Here is a 22,432-nt window from a genome sequence, read left to right as displayed (position 1 = left end):
GGAAGAGGGGAAGTCAAATTGTCTCTGTTTGCAGCTGACATGATTATATATTTAGAAAACCCCAGCATCTCAGCCCAAAATCTTAAGCTCATGAGCAACTTGAACAAAGTCTCAGGATACAAAATCAGTGTGCAAAAATCATAAGCATTCCTATACGCCAATAATAGACAAACAGAGAGCCAAATCATCAGTGAACTCCTGTTCACAAATGCTGCAAGGAGAATCAAATACCTAGGAATACAACTTACAAGAGTTGTGAAGGACCTCTTCAAGGAGAACTCCAAACCACTGCTCAGGGAAATAAGAGGCGACATAAACAAATGGAAAAACATTCCATGCTCATGGTTAGGAAGAATCATACTGCCCAAAGTAATTTATAGATTCAATGCTGTCCCCATCAAGCTACCATTGACTTTCTTCACAGAATTAGAAAAAAACGACTTTAAATTTCATATGGAGCCAAAAAAGAGTCCGTAAAGCCAAGACAGTCTTAAGCAAAAACAACCAAGCTGGAGGCATCATGCTACCTGACTTCAAACTATACTACAAGGCTACAGTAACCAAAACAACATGGCACTGGTACCAAAACGGATATATAAATCAATGAAACAGAACAGAGTTCTAAGAAGTAACACCACATGTCTACAACCATGTGATCTTTGACAAACCTGACACAAACAAGCAATGGGGAAAGGATTCCCTATTTAGTAAATGGTGTTGGGAAAACTGGCTAGCTATATGCAGAAAACTGAAACGGGACTCTCCCTTACTCCTTATACAAAAATTAACTCAAGATGGATTAAAGACTTAAATGTGACACCTAAAACCATAAAAATCCTAGAAAAAGACCTAGACAATACCATTCAAGACATAGGCATGGGCAAAGACTTTATGACTAAAATACCAATATTGGCACCAAAAGCCGACATTGACAAATGGGATCTAATTAAAGAGCTTCTGAATAACAAAAGAAACTATCATCAGAGTGAGAAGTCAACCCACAGAATGGGAGAAAATTTTTGCAATCTATCCATCTGACAAAGGGCTAATATCCAGAATCTACAAAGAACTTAAACTAATTTGCAAGAAAAAACAATCCCGACAGAAAGTGGGCAAAGGATATGAACAGACACTTTTCAAAGGAAGACATTTATGTGGCCAGGAAACACATGAAAAAAAGCTCCTCATCATTGATCATTAGAGAAATGCAAAGCAAAACTGTAATGAGATACCATCTTGCACTAGTTAGAGTGGTGATCATTAAAAGTCAGGAAACAACAGATGCTGGAGAGGATTTGGAGAAATAGGCATGCTTTTACACTGTCAATTAAAGCATAAATTAGTTCAACCATTGTGGAAGACAGTGTGGCAATTCCTCAAGGATCTAGAACGAGCAATCTCAACTGGGTATATACCCAAAGGATTATAAATCATTGTACTATAAAGACACATGAACACATGTATTTATTGCAGCACTATTCACAATAGGAAATACTTGGAACCAACCCAAATGCCTATCAATGATAGACTGGATCAAGAAAATGTCACACATAAACACCATGGAATACTATGCAGCCATAAAAAAGGATGAGTTCATGTCCTTTGCAGGGACATGGATGAAGCTGGAAACCATCATTTCCAGCAAACTAACGCAGGGAACAGACAATCAAACACCACATATTCTCAGTCATTAGTGGGAGTTGAACAGTGAGAACAGGTGGACACAGGGAGGGGAACATCACACACTGGAGGCTGTTGTGGGGTTAGGAGGGGTTAGGGGAGGGATAGCATTAGGAGAAATACCTAATGCAGATAACGGATATATGGGTGTAGCAAACCACCATGGCATGTTACTTATGTAACTTGCAAATTCTGCACATGTATCCCAGAAATGAAAGAGAGAGAGAGAGAGAGAGAGAGAGAGTGTGTGTGTGTGTGTATGTGTGTGTGTGTGTGTGTGTGTGTGTGTGTATGTGTGTGTGTGTATGCCCTGAGACGGTTCACAGAATATATAAAGATATTATGTGAACCGTCTCAGGGCATATGGGCAGTGTTATTCAGAACATCTATCAGTAAAGAACAAGAATTCCAAAAATACAGGATTTTCCCCAGGAAGGAGGGCCAGACTCTGGGCTATTATGGGATGGCTTGGGGCAGAGTGGTGGTAGGAGCTCCAAAGAGTAAGGCATCTGGAAAAAAGAAACAATGAAAGAGGCAAACGCTGGATGAGAGGGACCTCAGAGTTGGTCAGTGCATCCCAGTTGTGATCCTGTCCAGGTGGTTGAACTTTGAACCCTCCTTGGCTATTTGATGCTAAAGGCAGTCGTTGAATGTGATGGTTTCCTAGATTGGACTCATGGAATTTAGTTGCCTCAGATTTCCCAGTCATGTACCAACTCTGCCACGTGATCTCCATGTGTGGGGTTTATACTGTTTCCAGTGCTCTACGTATGGTCTGTAATTTTTTTCTAGGGCTCCTAATGAAACGCTCAGAACACTGCACCAAATACAAGTTTCTCCATATTCTCCAAAGCGGTGGGGATCCTTACTGCATCCTCAAGTGTGGATGCCAAAAACAAATGGGGGGAAATCTCTATTCACTTAGTGATGAGGCACGCTTGGAGGAAGATATTATTAACGTGACTATGTCTTGATGTCTTGGAACTTTGCAAATTCCTGTAAGCTTGGCCACTCTTGATAATTTCAAGATGTTAAGTTCAACTTAAGATACCTTACAACATTATTTTTATCATATTGAATTACAGTTCTTTATGCATGTATCTTTTACCAATTAGATATGAGCCACTTTATGGGTAAGCACTAATACCTACTTAACTTTGTACTAAAGGGCTCAGTAATGCCTGGAAAATAGTGGGTGGCCAATAAATAGTCAATGTTGTTCAATCAAATCATAAATGTAGATGTAATCTAAACCTCTTCCCTGGGCAACTGGAAATGCCCATGTTATTTCTTAAAATGCATTGAATCCAGGCGGGAGAATGAAAATGATTTGAACAAATCCAGTGTGTTTTTTGAAGGCAGAACTATAGCTACTTCTTTTTCCCCTCATGATCCAATCAACCTGTGAAACCGGAAGCCAGTAAATATGTAAAAGAGTCATCAAATGCCGTAGGAGAGGACTACTCTGATTCACACGGGATCCTTGTTTAATTGCATGTGGAAAGAATGAATGGAAGTGGTAATGGGTGGAGAAGCACTTGTTCCCATTGGTGAGTTATTTACCTTGACCACTGTGATGGCCTGAATTGTGTTCCCCTAAAATTCCACTGTTGAAGTCCTAATCCCCAGTCTCTCAAAATGTGACTGTATTTAGAGATAACCGTCTTTTACAAGGTGATTAAGTTAAAGTGGAAAAATGAGGCCTTTGGAAGGGCCCTAACTCAATATGGCCATTGTCCTTAAAAGAAGAAGAAACTTGGCTACACGGAGAGACACCAGAGATGCACACCCACAGAAGAAAGAGCACGTGAGGACGTCTACAAGCCGTAGAGAGAGCCCTTGCAGGGACCTACAGTGCTGACGCCTTGACTTTGAACTTCCAGCCTCCAGAACTGTGAGAAAATAAATTTCTGTTGCTTAAGTCAGTTTGTTGCATTTCTTTATGATAGCCCTACCAAACTAATACAACCACCTACTTTTTAGAATTCATAGAACCCAAGGATTTCAGACTATCACAAAATAAAGGGTAGATGAGGTAGGTACAGAGTTTTGCTTGCATTGCGGAAGTATTCTAAGTTTCACGGCAGGCTATGGAAGAATTTGTGTGAATCTCCTTCCGATCTCTCATGGTACCAGTTCCTCATTCCTCAGTAATGACCCCAGAGCCAGTCTTGGATGAGGCGGAGTGGAATTTTCCACACAGGTGCCGGGAGCTAGGGGGCTCAAAGCAGACCCTGTGGCCAGGTTATTGTTGGAACATTCCGTTTCTACGTAGTTTCTGCACGGTATTCTGGGCCTTTACTACAACCTTAGCAAGTTGCTGACCTACAGGGGTGCTGGGTAACGATGCCTTTCGGGTAGAATTTTGTTTACAGCCAGGCTTGCTGCATTGAACTGTTTGAACACATCTCTCAACTAGAGTGCTGAATAACAGATGAAGAAAAACTAAGTTTGGGTTCCTTTTTATACTGTATAATGGTGCTTCTATTTTCTTTGTTTTCTTCTTGTTCTTAAGTTCTGTGGGAAACCCATGGGAAGAGGGAGTCTATCCAGGGTATTTGACTTCAAATTAGTGCTTCTCTTTTCTTCTTCTCATCTAGTCCTCCGTGTTTTGGTATACTCAAGGGCAAGACTGAGAGCAGAGCAGAATTCTGCTAGGAAATTTGAGTGATGTGAATTCTTTTTCAAAATTTCAAGAATGAAAACGTTGACTCTGACATAGCCAATTATTCGCACTTGTACGCATTTGACACTGTTCATTTACATTAACTAGCATGCACTTCCTAATTAGTGCAGCAAAAATAAAAGCCATATGAGGAAAAAAGAAATGGTTGCTCTTTGACTCACTGGAGGGAAAGGTTTGGATTTATTTCAACTCCATATTTAGAAAAATACCTTTGCTGGGTTTCCTGGATTGTGAAAAGAATGAACCATGACCCACCTCTAGTCCTGCTGGGCCATCTGGAAGGGTGCTCCACAGCAAAGATGATGCTGAACCACTCTGCAAAATGAAACCCAAGGAATTTCATGAGTTCTGGGGAGTAGAAAGAAGTAGGGTGAGCTCTGACAAGGATGCTGGGCTTGGGCAGTGTGGTGTCTGGAGGGGTGCTGAGGAGGCTGGCCAGGAGATGGTCCCTGAGGTAGGGTGGGCATGGGGGCAGGCAACTGTAAGATAGTCATGTCTCTCGTTACTGAGCTTTGCTATTTCATAACCTCTGTCTGCTACACTTTCTAAACCTTCACATAACTACTGGGTATCAATTCAGTTTACCCAGAGGAAGAGAAGTCATTACACAAAAAATATACTTGCACATGCACATTAATGGCAGCACAATTTGCAGTTGCAAAAATGTGGAACCAGTTCAAATGCCCATCAATCAATGAGTGGATAAAGGCACTGTGGTATATCTATATGTGACGGAACACCACACAGCCACGAAAAGAAATGAATAATGGCATTTGCGCAACCTGGTTGGGACTGGAGACCATTATTCTAAGTGAAATGACTCAGGAATGGAAAGCCAAACATCGTGTGTTCTCACTCGTAAGTGGGAGCTAAGCTATGAGGATGCAAAGGCCTAAGAATAATGCAGTGGATTTTGGGGACTTGTGAGAAAGAATGGGAGGGGGTGAGGAATCAAAGACTACAAATCAGGTTCCGTGGATACTGCTTGGGTGATCGGTGTACCAGGATCTCACACATCACCCCTAAAACAGTACTCATGTAACCAGATACCACCTGGTCCCCAAAAACTTATAGAAATAAAAATTGTTTAGAAATAAAAATCTTTATACAAGACTGCTGCACCTATTAGAGCCTTCTTTCTGGGAAATGAAAACCCTAAGGGTTGCCACATTAGTGTATGAGGTGGCTGGTGAAAGAGAATGACTACAGGAGATGAAATGCCAGTGAGGTTGATAATTCAGTGGGACAAGCAAGTCACAGGCGGCCAGTGATGGAGAACGTAAACCCACCAGGAATCCACAGAAATTTCGAGGCAGGTACCGGACCTTCAAGAGCGTGTGAGATTGGCGAGGCTTTGGCTGGAGCCATTGAAAATAAATGTGTTAATAGCAACACTCCGCAGGCTGGAAAACCGGGGAGGGAAAACCCAGACAAGAGACACTTGGGATTTGTCAGTAAAAAAATGCAGTTGTGGAAACTTTGAAATCCCTAGTGTGAGGTTATGGAAGGAGAATGTTTTTGTTCAAGTATGAGTCTTTGTTGGGAGGGGTGGCAAGAGGAAGGCTTGCAGAGGAAATGTAAGTAAGATGAAAAGGTTCCACTTTTTGGTCGCTGGCCACCTAAGAAGGTTTTATGGAGAATGACGTGTGGTAACCAGCAGGGGCCATTGTTTAACCCGCCCTCTACCTGTCTGCAGTGCCTCACTCGCTGGTCTACAGATGTCCTGTTGTAGGGCTGGGCACGGTGGCTCAAGCCTGTAATCCCAGCACTTTGGGAGGCCGAGGCGGGTGGATCAGGAGGTCGAGAGATCGAGACCATCCTGGTCAACATGGTGAAACCCCGTCTCTACTAAAAATACAAAAAATTAGCTGGGCATGGTGGCACGTGCCTGTAATCCCAGCTACTCGGGAGGCTGAGGCAGGAGAATTGCCTGAACCCAGGAGGCGGAGGTTGCGGTGAGCCGAGATCGCGCCATTGCACTCCAGCCTGGGCAACAAGAGTGAAACTCTGTCTCAGAAAAAAAAAAAAAATACACAGGTGTCCTGTTGTAGCATTTTGTTTTCTTACATGCAAAGGGATTTTCTTATGAGAGTAAAGGAGAGCCCAGGAGGGGGAAGGCATCTCTGCCTTCCAGGCACAAAGTTTCAGAACTGTACTGCTCGCCGGCGGTAAAAGGACAAGAGTCTTTGATTTGCTGGTGGTTTGTTTTCCTCGCCCTATCAAGTAGCGCTCAGATGGAATCTCTCATCTGGCCACTCTTGAGGTGTTCGTGGCAGCCCTGCCTGATCAACCGTGGGGTCGGGCTGAGGAAAGGAAGGAAGCAGGATGAGTGAGGAGGGAGAGCAAGGGACCTGGAGTTTATTGCTGGAGATTTTTCTCTGTGTCAGACATCTTAAGGGAGTCACCTCATGGAATCTTTGGCACAACCCACTGATATTGGAATTATTTTCCATTTTTATAATGAGGAAATGAAACCTCAGAATAGCAGAGCAAGAAGCTCAGACAACTATGAATTAGCAACGTGCAGTTATGTGGCTCAAAACCAGTGCTGTGTCTCAGAAGTGCGAAATGTCATGACTTAACGCTCCCTCCCTCCCTCTCTCTTACTCGCCTTCTCCCCTCACCTCCCACCCTTGCTTTCCACCCTCACCTCCCTCCCTCCCTCCCTTCCTTCCTTCCTGTTGGCTACCTTGAAGTGAATGGTGATAACACTTAACCAGTGGAGGTACATTTTGAATAAATGGCAACTGACTTAAATTTATAATCATAATTTTATTCTAGCCTTTTAACAAACGGTAAAACACTTGGAGTTATTTTTTTTCAGCAGGCTTGACAGAGGTGATGCATGACTGTGCTTACTATCATTCTTTCTTCTATTTGTAAAATCAGGATAAATATGCAAACCTCTAAAGCAGACATGGCATCAGCAACCAGTCAGGGTAGAGGTGAGAAGACCAGCAAGGTTGGAGCTCGTGATAGGTCCTCCTCTTCTATCTAAGCGGCACTGACTTCGGTGGCAGCTCAGCTAATACATGGTGAATTCCCACAAGGAGCCAGACACCCTGCCAGGAATGGAGAAGCGAAGAATCCAGGGCTCTCACTTTGAATTGCTCACCACATCTAGAGCAGGCACCGACACAGGAAAGTCAGCATAACGTGTATGTGCAGTGATTATGGAATGCCCAAGCAGCGTCTTTATGCCAGCCAGAGACACAAGGAAGAATCTCTGGAGAACGTCTACCCACCAGGTGGATTTGCTTGGGGGGAACAGTCTGTAAAGGGGAAACACAGCAGTCCAGCAGTTGTGTCATCATGAGGAAGGATGGTGTGCAGCGCTGGCGTCCTAAGTGGCGTGGCCCATAACGAGCAGCGTGTTCTCCTATACCGCCTTAGCTGCAAGTAGTTAATGTATCGTTTAGCTCACAGTTCACAAGAGCATTCCTGGGACTCCTTGGGGGCTTGCTTTTATTCGTTATGGGCTAGTGGTTTATTCTGGCAAAATACACTGCATGGATTTTTACAGTTTGCTTTGCGCTTGGGCATCTTTCTGCACAAGCAACATGTTTACGAATGCCAGAACATCGTTTTCTGAAAATATTGCTGAAAAGAACAAATGTGTTGTGGTGTGCCATGTGTTTGCAGAGACCAGGCAACCGAACACTGAGATCACCTCTTCCTGTCAGTGTTGTTGCTCAGAATCATTCTTTAGTGTGCCTGTTTCTCCAGAACTTTATCATCCAAAATGATCCTGTGCTCCGCTGACATGTGTTTATTTTGCAAGTTCAAACCCTTTTGGGCAATTCCTGCTATGTTGAATGTAATAATGCACTGATAAAATTTTGTCCCACATTCTAGAAAATACCTTTTTATAAAGTACCCATGTTACTGAATTTACCAAAGCAGCATAGGTAACAGATTCTAGGATATCTTAGAGTTAATTGATAATATCTATTTTAATGTTCTGAAATTTATTTTTCCAATGCAAATCCATTCAAACCATCCCCTCTCATCCCATTTTTGAGAGAGAGAGAGAGAGAGAGAGAGAGAGAGAGAGACAGAGACAGAGACAGAGACAGACACACACCGACTGACCGACCAGCTGACTGACTGACTTGGTTACACCTTACTGGTTTTTACTGATGGCCATAAAAGTCCTTCTTTTCTGCTACTTCCATGATCTTCCTGCCTTTAAAATCTCCACTTTAGTTGCAGTTTCGCTTTACTGCATTTATTTTAAAAATATATAGTTAAATAGAAATTGAAGAGCTCTTATTTCTGTTGTATTTGTGAATTCCTTTATATAATTATTTTTGCAAAATTAATTCTGAATACAGACTAGTAAATTTATATGACAAAGAAAACTTATATGACAAAGCAAAATGAATCCTGAATACAGACCAGTAATTTTATATAACAAAAAAAATGTGGAATTATGTTGTTTCATATACTCAGGAGCTTCCGAATTCAGGAATTTTCTAGATGGGGAAGGTCTCATTATATGGTGACACTAGCTAGCCAAGTGTACTACTGAAGTCTGTTTGTGTTAGACTTTAGAAATAGCCCAAGGATGGAGGTAGGTTTGAGAAATCTAAGTAAGGAAGCATAGGAGACATTCTTGTTTGAGGTCAAAAAATAATTGGAAGGAGTGGTTCCATCTCACAATTTGGAAATGCGCTAAGGAACAAAACGTACTTTTTTATAGACCTATTGATCGCAGAAGATATAACACAGCTGGTAGAGGGTAATGATCAATCTCCAGACTAACACCATTCTATTTTCTTCCTTGTCAGATGTACTCACTATATTATGAATGTTTTCACTAGCTAATTTTTCATGGCAATTTTGGGGGACTGGTAGCTGAACTAATTTAATTCTCATTCTCTCACTTGTTCACCTAATCATTTCATGTGTGGTTTTGCCAGGTACTGTTTTAAATATTAGGCACTATTTTAGGCTCAATAATTCAATCTATTTCAATCTCTTATTAGCCCAGTTGTAAATTTCAAATAAATAAGTCATTTTTTAATACCAGGTATTTTTTCTTTAAGGGAGAGTGCTTGTTTAGTTATTGGGTCTAGTGGTCTAAAGGGAAAGATAGTAATGGCCCTGACTGCTCCTCTTTCTGAGTTCCCAGTCCTGGCATTCTGCTTTGAGCCAGGGGGCCAGGCGGTGGGGGCCGGTGACAGACCTTGAGTTGGTGTCCCTTCCTTGTCTAAGACTTGGCTCTGTAGATCTTTCATTTCTGATGCCTGTCCTTCAATGGGAATTTAGGGGTCAAGTGGGGACTAAAAGCATCATCTGAAAATAAAAATACAATAGGATAGCACTTCCTCCCTTACTCAGTTTGGGTCCTTAAATAAGGCATACCCCTACCCGTGTTCACCTGAGATCCCACCTGTGAAATCAGCAAGGCTAGCCTCTTGAGGATCCCCTCCTTGCAAAAGTCGTGCATCACAACCAGTGGATTCATGTTGTGTTGGCTTTCCAATCCTATCCTAGTTAGAAAGACAAGATTGCAGTTCTAAAGATTTAAGTATTTTCCTGGACAGATTACGTCATTTGGAACCAAAGCATCTCAAATCTTTGTCTATCTAAGCTAGATTTTAAAATTTTTATTAAAAATAAGACTTGAACTACAAAACCAAAATAGTACAAAAGACTATTTGAAAAAAGTGAATTTCTTCTCTCCCCTGAATATGAGTCTCTTTTTAAGAAAGAGTTAAGAAAGTTAACCTGTTAAAATTTTCTTTTTAGTCTAGACATTTTCTACACATACACAAATTTATGTGTGCGTAACTGTGCATTTATCTATACATACTCATATATTTTAAATGAAAACATGTTCTGTGTTAGCTAGTTATTACTGTATAGCAAATTATGCAAGTGCTCATTATTCTATCACCCCTAGCCTTTTAACATTAGCTATTAAGTTTGATATAATCTGACTCACTTCTCCTGGTGATCATTTTTTTAATCTTACACTTAACACACATTTGTTATCGCACAGTGTCTGTGGGCAGACGTCTAGACATGGTTTACCTTGAATTTCCTGCTTTGGAGTCTCTGATGAAGCTACACTCAAACTATTACCCAGGATTAGGTCCAATCTGAAAGCTCAACTGGGGAATGACCCACATTTGAGGTTATTTATGCAGTTTTTGGTAGGATTCAGTTCCCTTTGGACTATTGGACTAGGGGCCTCAGCTCCTAGCTGTGGGCCAGAGAATAGCCTTAGTTCCTTGCCTGATGGGCCTGCCCATAAGGACAATTTACAGCCTCAAACTCAGTAAGGGAGAGGTTGTGCTGGCAAGGCAGAAGTCACAATTACATATAATGCAATCATTGAAGTGCTATCTCATTATCTTTGTCTTATTCCATTGGTTAGAATCAAGTTACAGCACCCACCCACATACATTCATGGGGGTGTGTATTACACATAACCAAGAGATGAGGATCTTTGGAGACCATCATGGACTGTGTCCTCATTCCATCTGAACACTGAATACTAATGTAGTCAATATGGTTATGTAACAGTTTTCTGAATGGAAACTTTGCTGTGTGCCAGATAATACTTTTTGATCTTCTTGCTTTCCCTTTAGTTACCCCACACATGATTTATTACTATCGAAGCTTTAGGGCATAAAATAGTGCTAAAATAGAATACTTACTCCAAACATTTAATTAACAACCAACATGAAATAAAAGACCATTTGCATATTGTAGGCAAATAAAACTATTATCCCCAGGAGAAGTGGGCCAGCATATATCAAAAGTAATAGCTAATATTAAATAGCTAGGGATGAGAGCTAGAATAATGAGCAGGCTCTGTGCAGAGGAAATGCTGATCAATGACTCTGGCCTATTGGAGCACCTGCCTAGAAGACCTTGCCGTGCCTGGTTAACCCATCAATTGCTGAACAGTGGGGAGGTCTCTGGTGGGGCTTCTGGGAAGTGGGGCTCAGCAGTAATTGTGGAGAAACCCTAGGGGAGCTCAGGCAGTCACTATTTACTAAGACATTTTTATTACTTAGTCATCAGTGTGAGTATAGCAGTACAAATAGGAATAGCTAATAGTAATAGCTAACCCTTATTGTGCTCTTCTCAATATGTAATATTTGCAGTATACAGAAAGGGAATGCAGTATTTCCTATGCCAGATTCTGAGCTTTATTAGAGGGCCTGGTGGTCTCTGGGATTTATAGCTTTTCGTATAAAGTGCCAAAAGTGTTTAGGACAATTTATGCCAAAATATTTATTGAATACCTCTTATGTGCAGGCACTGTTCTAGTTGCTAGGAATACAGGCCTGAACAAAACCAGAAACAATGCGTAACTGCAATGCTTGATTTCTACAGTATACAAACATATCTGGCAATATCGTTAACCCAAAGCTGTTGAGGACATTGACTCACCTGAAACCTCATGGCCTCTACCTTTTGGGACCTATAGAAAACAATCAAGTGGAAAGGCACAGTTCTGACCACAGGAAATACAAGGGCAGGTCATTCGGAAGTGGTCCATCATCATACAGAGGTCTCCCTGGGCTTTACAAAGTGTCTCATAGTATCCCCTCACTTATTTTGGAATTAAAGAGTGAGATTCTCCCCTCTCCTCTAATGACTGCAGATTTTGTTACTAGTTGCTGTTATTGTTTTTAACAGATTTTGAAAGCAGCTCTCCTGCCTTAATACTTATGGGGCTGCATCAAGGTATAAACAGAAGGCCAAGTACTCTATGGCTAAATAGTTAAAAGAATTAAAAATTCTCAAATGCTTTCAAAGTTGGAGCCAGTGCATGGGGAGAGAGATCTCCAGGCCTGCCTCCCACTCCCCTTCTTTTTCCATCCCTGCCCCCTCCCTTTCATGAAGCACCTGGTGCACACTCAGGTGACCCAGCCTACATGTCAAGGTTCCACATAAACACCCCTCAAACAGATGCTCTTTGGTCCCCCATGGGCCTCAGAATGTGACAAAGTCTACCATCAGGAATGTAGGCTCAGGAAAGGCTCCTTCGAGCCCCGCAAGTGGACACGGAATCCTGATGACAGGGAATCCCAGGGTCCTGTGACCCAGAGCGTAGTCTAGAACTGTGCTGGGCAGCACAGCAGCCACATGTTGACTCCAGAGCACTGGCTGAGATGTTCTATAAATGTAAAGTACACACCCAACTTTGAAGACTTAATACAAAAAACAAAGGGTGTAAGACAGCAGTAATTTTTATATTGATTATGTACTGACGTGATAGTGTTTTGGATATAGCATTGGGTTAAATGAAATATATTATTAAATTAGTTTTATCTATTTCTTTCTAATATAGCTACTAACAAGTTTAAAGTTCTATGTGTAGCTTGCATTTGTGGCTCCTGTAACATTTCTATGGGACAGCACTGCCCTAGAAGTGGGGGACATGTCTCTTGCTACCTTGGACCCCTTGCCCTGTGAGGAGGAGCAGCTAGAGCAGAGAGCCCGCTAAAGTGTTGGGTCCCAGGCAAGAGCCTTTCTTGGCCTAGGGTGGTTTTGCTTTCAGCTGATGTTTATGATCTATTTGGTGTCACTCTCATGGCTAAATGACTCCAAATCTCTCTCCTTTGCCTATGCGTGATTTTACCCAAGGCAAGAAGATAGCCTTCCTCACCTTCTACCTGCCCACTCCCACCGCCACCACCACTACCACTTTTGAGTCAGTATAACCAGGCACAGAAAGTAAAATTGTTCTGTATTGACATTATCTTTTGAGAAGCTATTATTCTTTGGGTGAGACAGAATCTAATCACTAAGCAATTTTTCTACAGGGAAAAGGAGTCTTTTTACTCGCCCTTTCTTTGGTTTGTAGGGTCTTTCATTATTGATTCTTCACATGGAGTAATGATGTAGGATCAGGAATACATTTTTGGACTCAAAGAGTATAAAATGTACTATATGTGTTAGGGGTTAATGTAAGATTTGTGGAGTTATGATACAGATGTCCTCTAAGAATAAAATTTACTAATCTAATCTCTAGAAAAGGAAACTTTTAGAGTCCCTTATGACTTGCTTACTAAATTCTTGTGGATAGTATGTTGCTGTATGATAGCTTTAAGAATTTATGGTGAATGCTTTAGACCATGGCTTTAGAGTTTCAACAGAAACAGTGGCTTACTTAGGGAAGTGGTGCCTCTTGCTCTTGAATAAATCTGATCTGAGCTTACAAGTAGGAGGGAGTAACGATTTAGATATCTGAAATCTCTTTAGTTTACTGTTTGTTTTCTTATTGTGGCAGAGAGTAGCTGTTAATAAAATTTTTCTCCTGGGCACATAACTGGACTACATTTCCCAGCATCCCTTACAGATGAGTGTCGCCATGTGACTGAGACTGGCCAATGGGATGCTAGTGGAAGTGATATGTTCTTGTCCAATCATCTACTGTTTCTCCTTTTCTTCTGCCTTTGAGATGCAGAGAATAGGAGCACCTGGGTGAGTATCACCTGGGAGCTCATTAAGACTGCAAAATCTTTAACCCCCTCCTATGTGTAGGGAATCAGAATCTGCATTTTACCAAGATCTCCAGGTTATACGTATGCTCGTTAACATTTGAGAAACATTGCCCTTAAAGATCACAGAGCCACAAGATGGAAGGATCTTGGGTCCCTGCCTTGTGGCTTAGAGGAGAGCCATCCAGGAGAGTTGCCTCTTGGAGCAGCCTGTTTAGATTGGCACATAAACAGGAAGTCAATTTTTATCAGGATGAAGTAACTGAAATTTAGGAGTTGTTTGTTACAGCAATTAGTCATCCCTGGATAGCATACTTAAAAAGTATTTCAACAGTGCCATATACCTATAATGTATTTCCTTCTTAGCAGTAACTTCTGCCAACAAAAATGATCATATTGTACCCCCAATGTCCAAAATGTGTAATAAAGACTTTTACATGGCATTAGTGAAGCCTCATGGACAATTTTAAGAAATCACCAACATTAGAAAAGTTTGCCTGGCAAATTTGCATTCACCGTATGTATGCTCTCTAAATTTTCCCAGTTCCTTCACTTTTTTGTGTTTTTCTTCAATGGCCTCCTTCACTTTTCAGTAGCAGCAAGATTAAGAAGTGAAAACTGCCATTGGTCCTGTGAATGGGTGAGGTCACTGATTTGCACAACCCCTATGAGAGCCAAATTTAAAAAAGATACAGAGCTAAGCATGTAAGTTTTCATTTCTCTTAACTCTATTAATTTATTGTCATTTGACAATGATTTATTTAGGTCAACATTGATTTCTACAGCTTACTTTGACAGCCCAAATGATCAAAATATCTATTTGTTATCACAAGTTGTGAAATTATTTACATATTTACCTATTCATTCATTCATTCTTAGTATACAGAACCGCCCAATCAGGAACAATCTGTAGTACTTATAATAGGTACAGAAAAGCCCTTAAAGATCAGCCTTTCAGGTGTTAACAGGAGAGATTTGCTGATTTATGTTTCTCCTATGGATCTGGCAATACAGGGTGTTAACTAGATGAATGAGTTCTTTGGTGTGTATTTGTATGTCTCGGGATGTATGCTGTCTCCAATAATTGCTGTCTGTGTTAGATTGGGCAGAGCCACTATCTTAAAACATTCATCAGAATTCCCTATATTGAGACACTTTAAGAAACCTAGGTCATTTTTGCTTGTCGGTTTAAATTGTGTATGGAACTAAATTATTACTACATGACCAGTATGTCTAAGCCTCACCTTTTTCTTTAATTACACACATATCTATGCATACACACACACATATATGCACATATGCTGAAAAGGAAAAGAGGAAAGCTGAAGGTATTTTCTCATGCATTGCATGTGTACATATGCACACACACACAAGATGCTCATGTGCACATGTATAGACATGCCTGAACACACAAACCACATCAACTTCTTTTTTTCAGCCAGTCATTGTAGAGAAGGAGACAACTTGTATTTGCTGCAAAAAGTCAAGCAGAAGAACGTCATATACAAGAACTACCAGCCTAGTAGTAGAGGAGAGAGGATTATTTGAAGCTTGTTTTAGCCCATCTTTGCTAGCAATAGACCAGCGTTTCTCAACTTGGGGGTGTCCTTAAGGCGTTGAAAAGATTAGGTACCACCGTCATGGAGGTTCTACCAAATTATAACTTTTCCTTCACTTCTCACCTGAAGTATCTTGAGGGTGATCTGTGCTCAGATTTGTTTTAAGGGGTGGGGGAAAATTCACCTTCTGAAGTAAAAGGAGAAGGAACAGTTTGTCCTCTGTCCGGCTTCTGTGATAAAACTTCCTAGCCCGACAGCGCAGCTTGACTTAGCTTTGTTATCTTTAGTGGTAGAGCAGAGGAATAAGTATCCTGCAAAGTGTGAGTTCGGTTAGCCTGACTTTCCTATTGAAACCTGGATTATTAATAAGTGTTTTATGTGCATTTATCATTTAACCCTTACAACAACCCTATGAGGTAGGTAGTATTATTATACCGTTTTGCAGAGGAGGTAACCGAGATACAGAAATTAAGTAATTTGCCCAGCATCTCTTGGGATTCTCACCCAGGCCATCTGGCTCCAGAAGCTGAGCTCTTAACCACACATTTCTCCTGCGGGGTTGATTTGTTTGCCATGCCTTATGGTCATTCCCTAAGGTGTGGCATTTTGTGATTCAGGATCTGGCTAACTCATTTAAATATGGAAGTTTCACAAAGATTTAGACTGCTCAGGGATACAAAAATGCCTCATTGGCAGGGTGGGGCTTCCAAGGAAATCAATTTCATTCCCTTCCTAATGGGCTGTGCTAGTTTGCAAAAATCAAGAACTGATGATTTAAGACGCATCTGAACTCTTTTAGATTTCCATAGCACCTCACTCAGCAGTCCTTTTGAGATGATGTCATGGTTCTTTTGTGTAATCTAGTAATGCCTTTTAGAGGAGGAAGCCAATGAATTTTACAAATGTTATCTTATCCTTACGGCACCCTTGAGGCTTAGTAAGTGGTATTAGTTACTGTTTGGGGGATCATAAAAATTAGGTTGTGGTTTTCAGTGTTTATTTTTATAGCAATGAGAAGTAGTACACATGCACACATGCGTACACACTTACATGCATATTTGTAAACATGTGTTATGTATATTATTATATACACATAGACATTCTCCCCCCAGCATTGATGCATGTAATTCAGGTGGTCTTTTGTTGACTCCCAATTCATATTTTGCATCTACCACTAATTGTGATGCTTATTGCACTTTAAGATGTTAATCTTTTAGAATACGTGAGAAGTGAGCAATTTGGCATTAGATCTAGTACTACGACCTCAAGCCCCTTTCACATGCTCGCTGGATTTTTATTAAGTGCCAACTGTGTGCCGGGCACTGGCATTACAACAGTGACTAAAACAGAGTCACTCCACTTGAGGACCTGAATGTTTAGTTAGGAAGCTAGAGAGAAAACACATATATCCTCTGTCAGGTGGGGGTAAGTCCTGAGCTATGCTGACGTTTCAGCAGAGGACTGCACGAGCTCTCCCAGGCTTTTCTTTCTCCAAAGCAGGAGTTCTGAACCGGGGTGAGTTTGCAGTAACTGGAGATATTTTTCTGCCCTACCTGGGTCAGGGAAGCCGCCAGGATTTCCCATTAACAGTGATTGGAGGGGATGCTCAGGCCAGCTGTAAAGAGGAAAATACCCTCTTAGATTTGTGGGGCCACAGCCTCTTAGGCTGTGCTCAGAACATGCCAGCAGATCCCTTCCCTGCTGGGGGATTTGCAAAATCTAGGGACATTTTTCGTGGTCATGCTTCGGGGAAGGGTGCCGCTCGCATCCAGCGTGTGAGACTGTGAGGGCTGCTAACATCCTGCAACGTACAGGGCAGCTGCCCACAACAAAATGATCTGAGTCAGAATGTCAGGAGTGCCAAAGTGGATAAATCTCTAGATTTCAGGAGTTTCAGGGGTTCAGGCGACTTTCTTAGGTAGGTGTGGAAAGGTAAACTTGACTCCCTTTCGGCATGGCCCCTTTTTCTAGCCCATGAGAGCCGGTGCTGTGGCCAGTCACGGTGACAGAATGGTTTTCTGCAGGGCATCCGTGATCATGGCAGGATCGGGATGCCATCTTCATGCTTTGAGTTGCCAAGGACATTCACCAATAAAATGCATGTTCGGGGAGACAGCTGTCATGACACAACCCATTTTTCCCATGACACATGTTTTTTCAGTTTCTCTCCAATAACTTCGCCTCTTGAATGGGTGAGGGACATTTCCACAAGAGCTATCTATCTGGGCTTTGGGCCTGTCTAATGAATTTCATTTAAAAATACTCAGTGTCCCTGAGATCTGTGGATCAAAATAACATAGCGGAACCTTCCTGTCCCCTCCTCTCTTTAGGGCTGTGGCGCCAACAGAAGATGACAGCTTTATTTCTTATTCAAAAGTACTTTATATTTCTTTATTTTGTATCCTCTTGATAATTGATCCTCAGCTGCCAGGATTTCCCATTCAGACTGATTTGAGAGGATGCCCAGGTCACCTGTGAAGAGGAAAATACTCTCTTGGAATAGGGCCACAATCTCTTATGCTGTGCCTGGAACATGCTGGCAGACCCCTTTCCTGCTCTGAGTATGGGGTGAGGGGCAAGCAGCAGCATGGTGGCTTCTCCCTGGAGAAGCCGCTTCAACTCCTTGTGCTCCTGCACCCCTGTGCTTTATGGAGGTGAGACCACATGGCATTTATTTATTTATTTATTTATTTATTTATTTTAATTGTATTTATTTATTTTTTTTGAGACAGTCTCACTCTGTTGCCAGGTGCCAGGCTGGAGTGCAGTGGCACCATCTCGGCTCACTGCAACCTCTGCACCCCAGGGTTCAAGCAATTCTCCTGCCTCAGCCTCCCGAGTAGCTGGGACTACAGGTGTGCACCACCAAACCCAGCTAATTTTTGTATTTTTAGTAGAGATGGGGTTTCACCGTGTTGGCCAGGATGGTCTCGATCTCTTGACCTTGTGATCTGCCTGCGTTGGCCTCCCAAAGTACTGAGATTATAGGCGTGAGCCACCGCGCCCGGCCAGTATTTCTTTTTTTTTTGAGACAATTTCCCTCTTGTTGCCCAGGCTGGAGTGCAAAGGTGCGATCTTGGCTCACCACAACCTCCGCCTCCTGGGTTCAAGTGATTCTCCTGCCTCAGCTTCCCGAGTAGTTGGGATTACAGGCATGCACCACTACGCCTGACTAATTTTGTATTTTTAGTAGAGATGGGGTTTCCTCCATGTTGATCAGGCTGGTCTTGAACTCCCGACCTCAGGTGATCCGCCTGCCTTGGCCCCCAAAGTGCTGGGATTACAGGCACGAGCCACCAGGCCTGGCAACCACGTGGGATTTTAAGCAGTCCGATGCCAAACTAAATGCAGTTCTTGGGAGGTGGCTCTGAGCCTCCCAGCCACAAGGCAGGGGAGCTCAAGGATGTTTAGGAGTAAGCCTGACAAGAGAGTGTCAAAAAATTGTTTTTCTTTGACTCTCCCTAGAATTTCTTATGTAATTCTCCTCTTGTGGGGTCCTAGAAAGACCACTTCCCATCCCAATATCTAGCTAGCCCTGAAGTGGACCCAGTCAGAGTGCATGGACTGTAATACAAGGCTTATGTCTTGGTTGTTTTCACCTCCTGCAAGTCAGGAGCCTCCCCAGCTACCCACAGATCGGAAGGGACTTGGTGCCAGGATATGACTTTAGGTGACCCACCCACCTGTCAGAGCCAATCAACCATGGAACAGCATGGCTGTCAGTCTGAGGTGGCGGTGATGACAGGAGGTGGCAGTTTCAGCAGCTGGTAGCCCTCACAGATGCCCTCGTGGAGAATGAATCTATCAAGCATTTTCCCTACTGGCTATAAAATGGAAAAGGATGCAAGACATTGAATTGCTGCAGGGGAAGGACAGCAGTCAGGGTGGTTGCCTGAGCCTCTAGGTCCCAGACAGGCCTGTTCTCCATGGAATCCACTAAGGGATTGATTTACCTGTCCTGGAGCTGCTCCACATGGCAGTGGAGGGACTGTGCCGAGGGTCATGCAACGGCCGGTCACCCTGCAGAACTTCTTTGTTACTGCAATCATTAAGTTTTCCTGGCAGTTTTTCTGTTTTGACCAAGAGTCTTTCCTCCGAAAATCATTCTCTGCATTCTCTCAGAACCCTGGACCATGCTCTCCTTCTGTTTTTCATTTGCATACCAGGTACCCGGAACTCTCCTATTCCGGTCAAGTATTCCAGCATAAGGGAGAGGAAGCAAAATAAGACAACAGAGGATACGCCTCAGCATATCCTCTAAAATTCTGTGACTTGTAGAATTTTCAGTTAGTGATGCTAATGGCTCATAGCCTGTGTGCCAATCATTAGCTTTTCTTTCCACTGAAGACAAAGCAGCGTGGTCGTAACCTATCTCTACCGACTCGCGTCCTTCATGCATGCATGCATCAGACCTCAATGGAGTGTATGTTACGTTTTAGGACTGGGGCTGGGCTGACCTCTGGGAAATGCCAAGATGAAATGACACATTCCCCCTCTCAAGTTTGTGTGGTATGGAGAAGATCATTCATTGGCTTCGGAGATTGTAAACTCTCCTGGAACACAGTGGTTTAGGATGAAACAACGTAGTGCACAAATGAGCGCTCTCGTCAGTGGGACTACATTAGAGGCTCCTCAAAGGCGGGGCCTGTGCTGACTGTCACAAGACTCCTAGGATCAGCACAGTGCCCGGTGGCTGGTATGTACTTTCTAAGTATCAGCTGAAATGCTAGAGCAGACTGTCAAGTGGGGAGAGGAAAGGGAGGGAGGGAGGGAGAGGAAGGGATGGAGGAAACAGAATATGGGCAGCGCTGGTCTCCCACTCTCTCTGCCCATGTGGCTTGGGTGAATAAGCCTGCCTCTTGATGCTGTCAGCTATCACTTAGAGATGCCCTTCCTTGCTCCCCTAGCTCACCACCAGGCTCCTCTTCTTCTCAGAGCTTATTGGAAGGCCACGGAATCCTCTGGAGGGAGCTCTCCATTGAAAACAGACAATGAATTCCAGGTGGCAAATCTCATAGGTGGCCCTGAGTCCCTGTGTAGATTTTTCCAGGCCACCCCTTAGTTAGAGTAAGGCAAAATGTGTTCTGGGGTTTCATAACAGTGACATAAGTCTGTTGTTTTGAAGCAGTTTTTTTTGGGGGGGGAGAGGGGGAAAACGTGAGTTTTGGAGAGCTCTATTTGTGGAACCCAAGAAAGTTGATCCATCGTCCCTCCTCCCACCCCTCATGGGGTGAGATGACGGGGCAGGGGGCGGCATACTTCCCCATGTGCTTTGGGGGTCTCTACAGGAAGGGGAGGATGGGATTTTGCTCCTTGAGTTTGGTGAGGGTAGGACCTGCAGACCTGCTCTGGCGCCATCAGAGCAAGGGGAAAACACCACAGAAACAGACACCACCAAAGGAGATGAGGATTTCAGATGGCATGCAGAGCCTGGTGAGGGCACGCTGTGCACCGCTGTGCTGTGCCATTTCCTCTGACGTCCCTTTGCCCGCATACAGAAGACGCTCCCCTTTCGGAGAGCCGAGAGCAAGCTCGATGTCTTCTGGGGGTCCAGACGGCTTGGAAGTGAGGGAGTAAGCTGGGAAAGAGTGAACTTAGGTCTGTAAACAGTGATGAGTTGATGAAAATACTTGAATCTGTCTGAATAGAAAGATTATTGTAATCCAGGAGAGACTGATTTTAAACGGGAAGAGGCTGAAAATATAAAGTCCACTAGTCTTATCTGTCTCCACGAACTTTTACACATACACAACGTGTGCACAGACACACTCACCCATGTAAAGTTCACTTAGATCAAGATACAGATGATCCCACCACCCCAGAAGGATCTCTCATGCCCCTTTCCAGTTTCTCCCCAAGATAATTGTTATTCTGACTTCTGTCACCATCAGCCAATTTTGCCTATTCTTTAACTTAACACAAATGAAATATCATATGTATTTTTTTTTGCATCTGACTTTCTCCTCCTCCTCAGTGTAACATTTATGAAATTGATCCCAGATTTTGCATGTAGTGGTTATTTTTCCATGCTGTATATAATTCCACAGCACGAATAATCCACAATTTGTTTATCCATCTGCCTGTTGATGGAAATTTGAGTTGTTTCTAGTTTTTGTTTTTTCAAATGAAACTGCTGTGAACATCTTGGGCATGTCTGTTGGTGGACATTGACACCCATGTCTCTCAGTTGGATATCTAAGATTCGAACTGTAGATTCCATAAGCCACATAGAGGTAAGCCTATTTGTACTTGATTTGTTTCAGTCTTCTGACCACGTCAAAGGTAGTAAACAGGGTGTCTGAAAGCAGAGAGGCTGAAAATGCTCTCTTGTGAGCAGGGTAAGTAGATGGCTTGTGCCGGGGCAGAAAGACAAGATGCTGGAGAAGTCCTGGGGGAAGTGTGGTATGAATCCAACCAGGACTAGGGAAGACTCATTAAGAATAACTGTTTGCTATATGTAGGTCCAGGGAAAGCTGGCATGGGAATAATGATTAAAAAGACCCAAGTAAAGAGGCAGAGAGGTAGATTGAAGAAATGGAAAGGTTTTCGGTCAGCTTTCTAGTTTTGTCCTCTAGCACAATATAAAATAATTGGCTGTGGGTAAATGACAGGATCCCTTAGGCTGTACAGAGAAATTCCTAAATGGCCTTTGAGCTTTCATCATCTCATAATTGCATCAATAATGGCTTAGTTGTGAATGATCAATTCTAGTAATAAGAGAAAATCGCATGGAGATTACTGAGAAAAGCCCAGTTGCTTCATGCTGTTATCTTAACATCCGCAACTGCACGTCAAGAGATTATGAAAATGTGTTCTTAGGGTTTTCCTTATTTGACCAGTCTAGCCATGTGCCATTGGCCCTTCAAGGGTAGTGATTGAGCTACTTTTCTTCCCCCCCTACTTTTGGCTCCCCACCAGACAGCCTTCTCCCATAGGCGCTAGTCTGTTTCCTCCCTGATTCGCATTCCTGCAGCCAATGCAGCTGCTGGTCTGCTGGCTGTTCTTTCTCATTCACTGAAAACCACATCTCACATAGACAC

The 22,432-nt window shown here is 42.8% G+C and overlaps 1 protein-coding gene across 8 annotated transcripts in view; it reads left to right on the top strand.

Moving 5' to 3' along the window:
• RGS6 (regulator of G protein signaling 6) overlaps nucleotides 1-22,432 on the top strand; it is a 634,950-nt gene that overhangs the window by 233,530 nt on the left and 378,988 nt on the right. The window lies entirely within an intron of this gene.

The sequence above is a fragment of the Saimiri boliviensis genome, chromosome 2 (assembly GCF_048565385.1).
Source record: "Saimiri boliviensis isolate mSaiBol1 chromosome 2, mSaiBol1.pri, whole genome shotgun sequence".
Classification (NCBI taxonomy): Eukaryota; Metazoa; Chordata; class Mammalia; order Primates; family Cebidae; genus Saimiri; species Saimiri boliviensis.
This window is presented reverse-complemented; position numbering and strand designations above follow the sequence as displayed.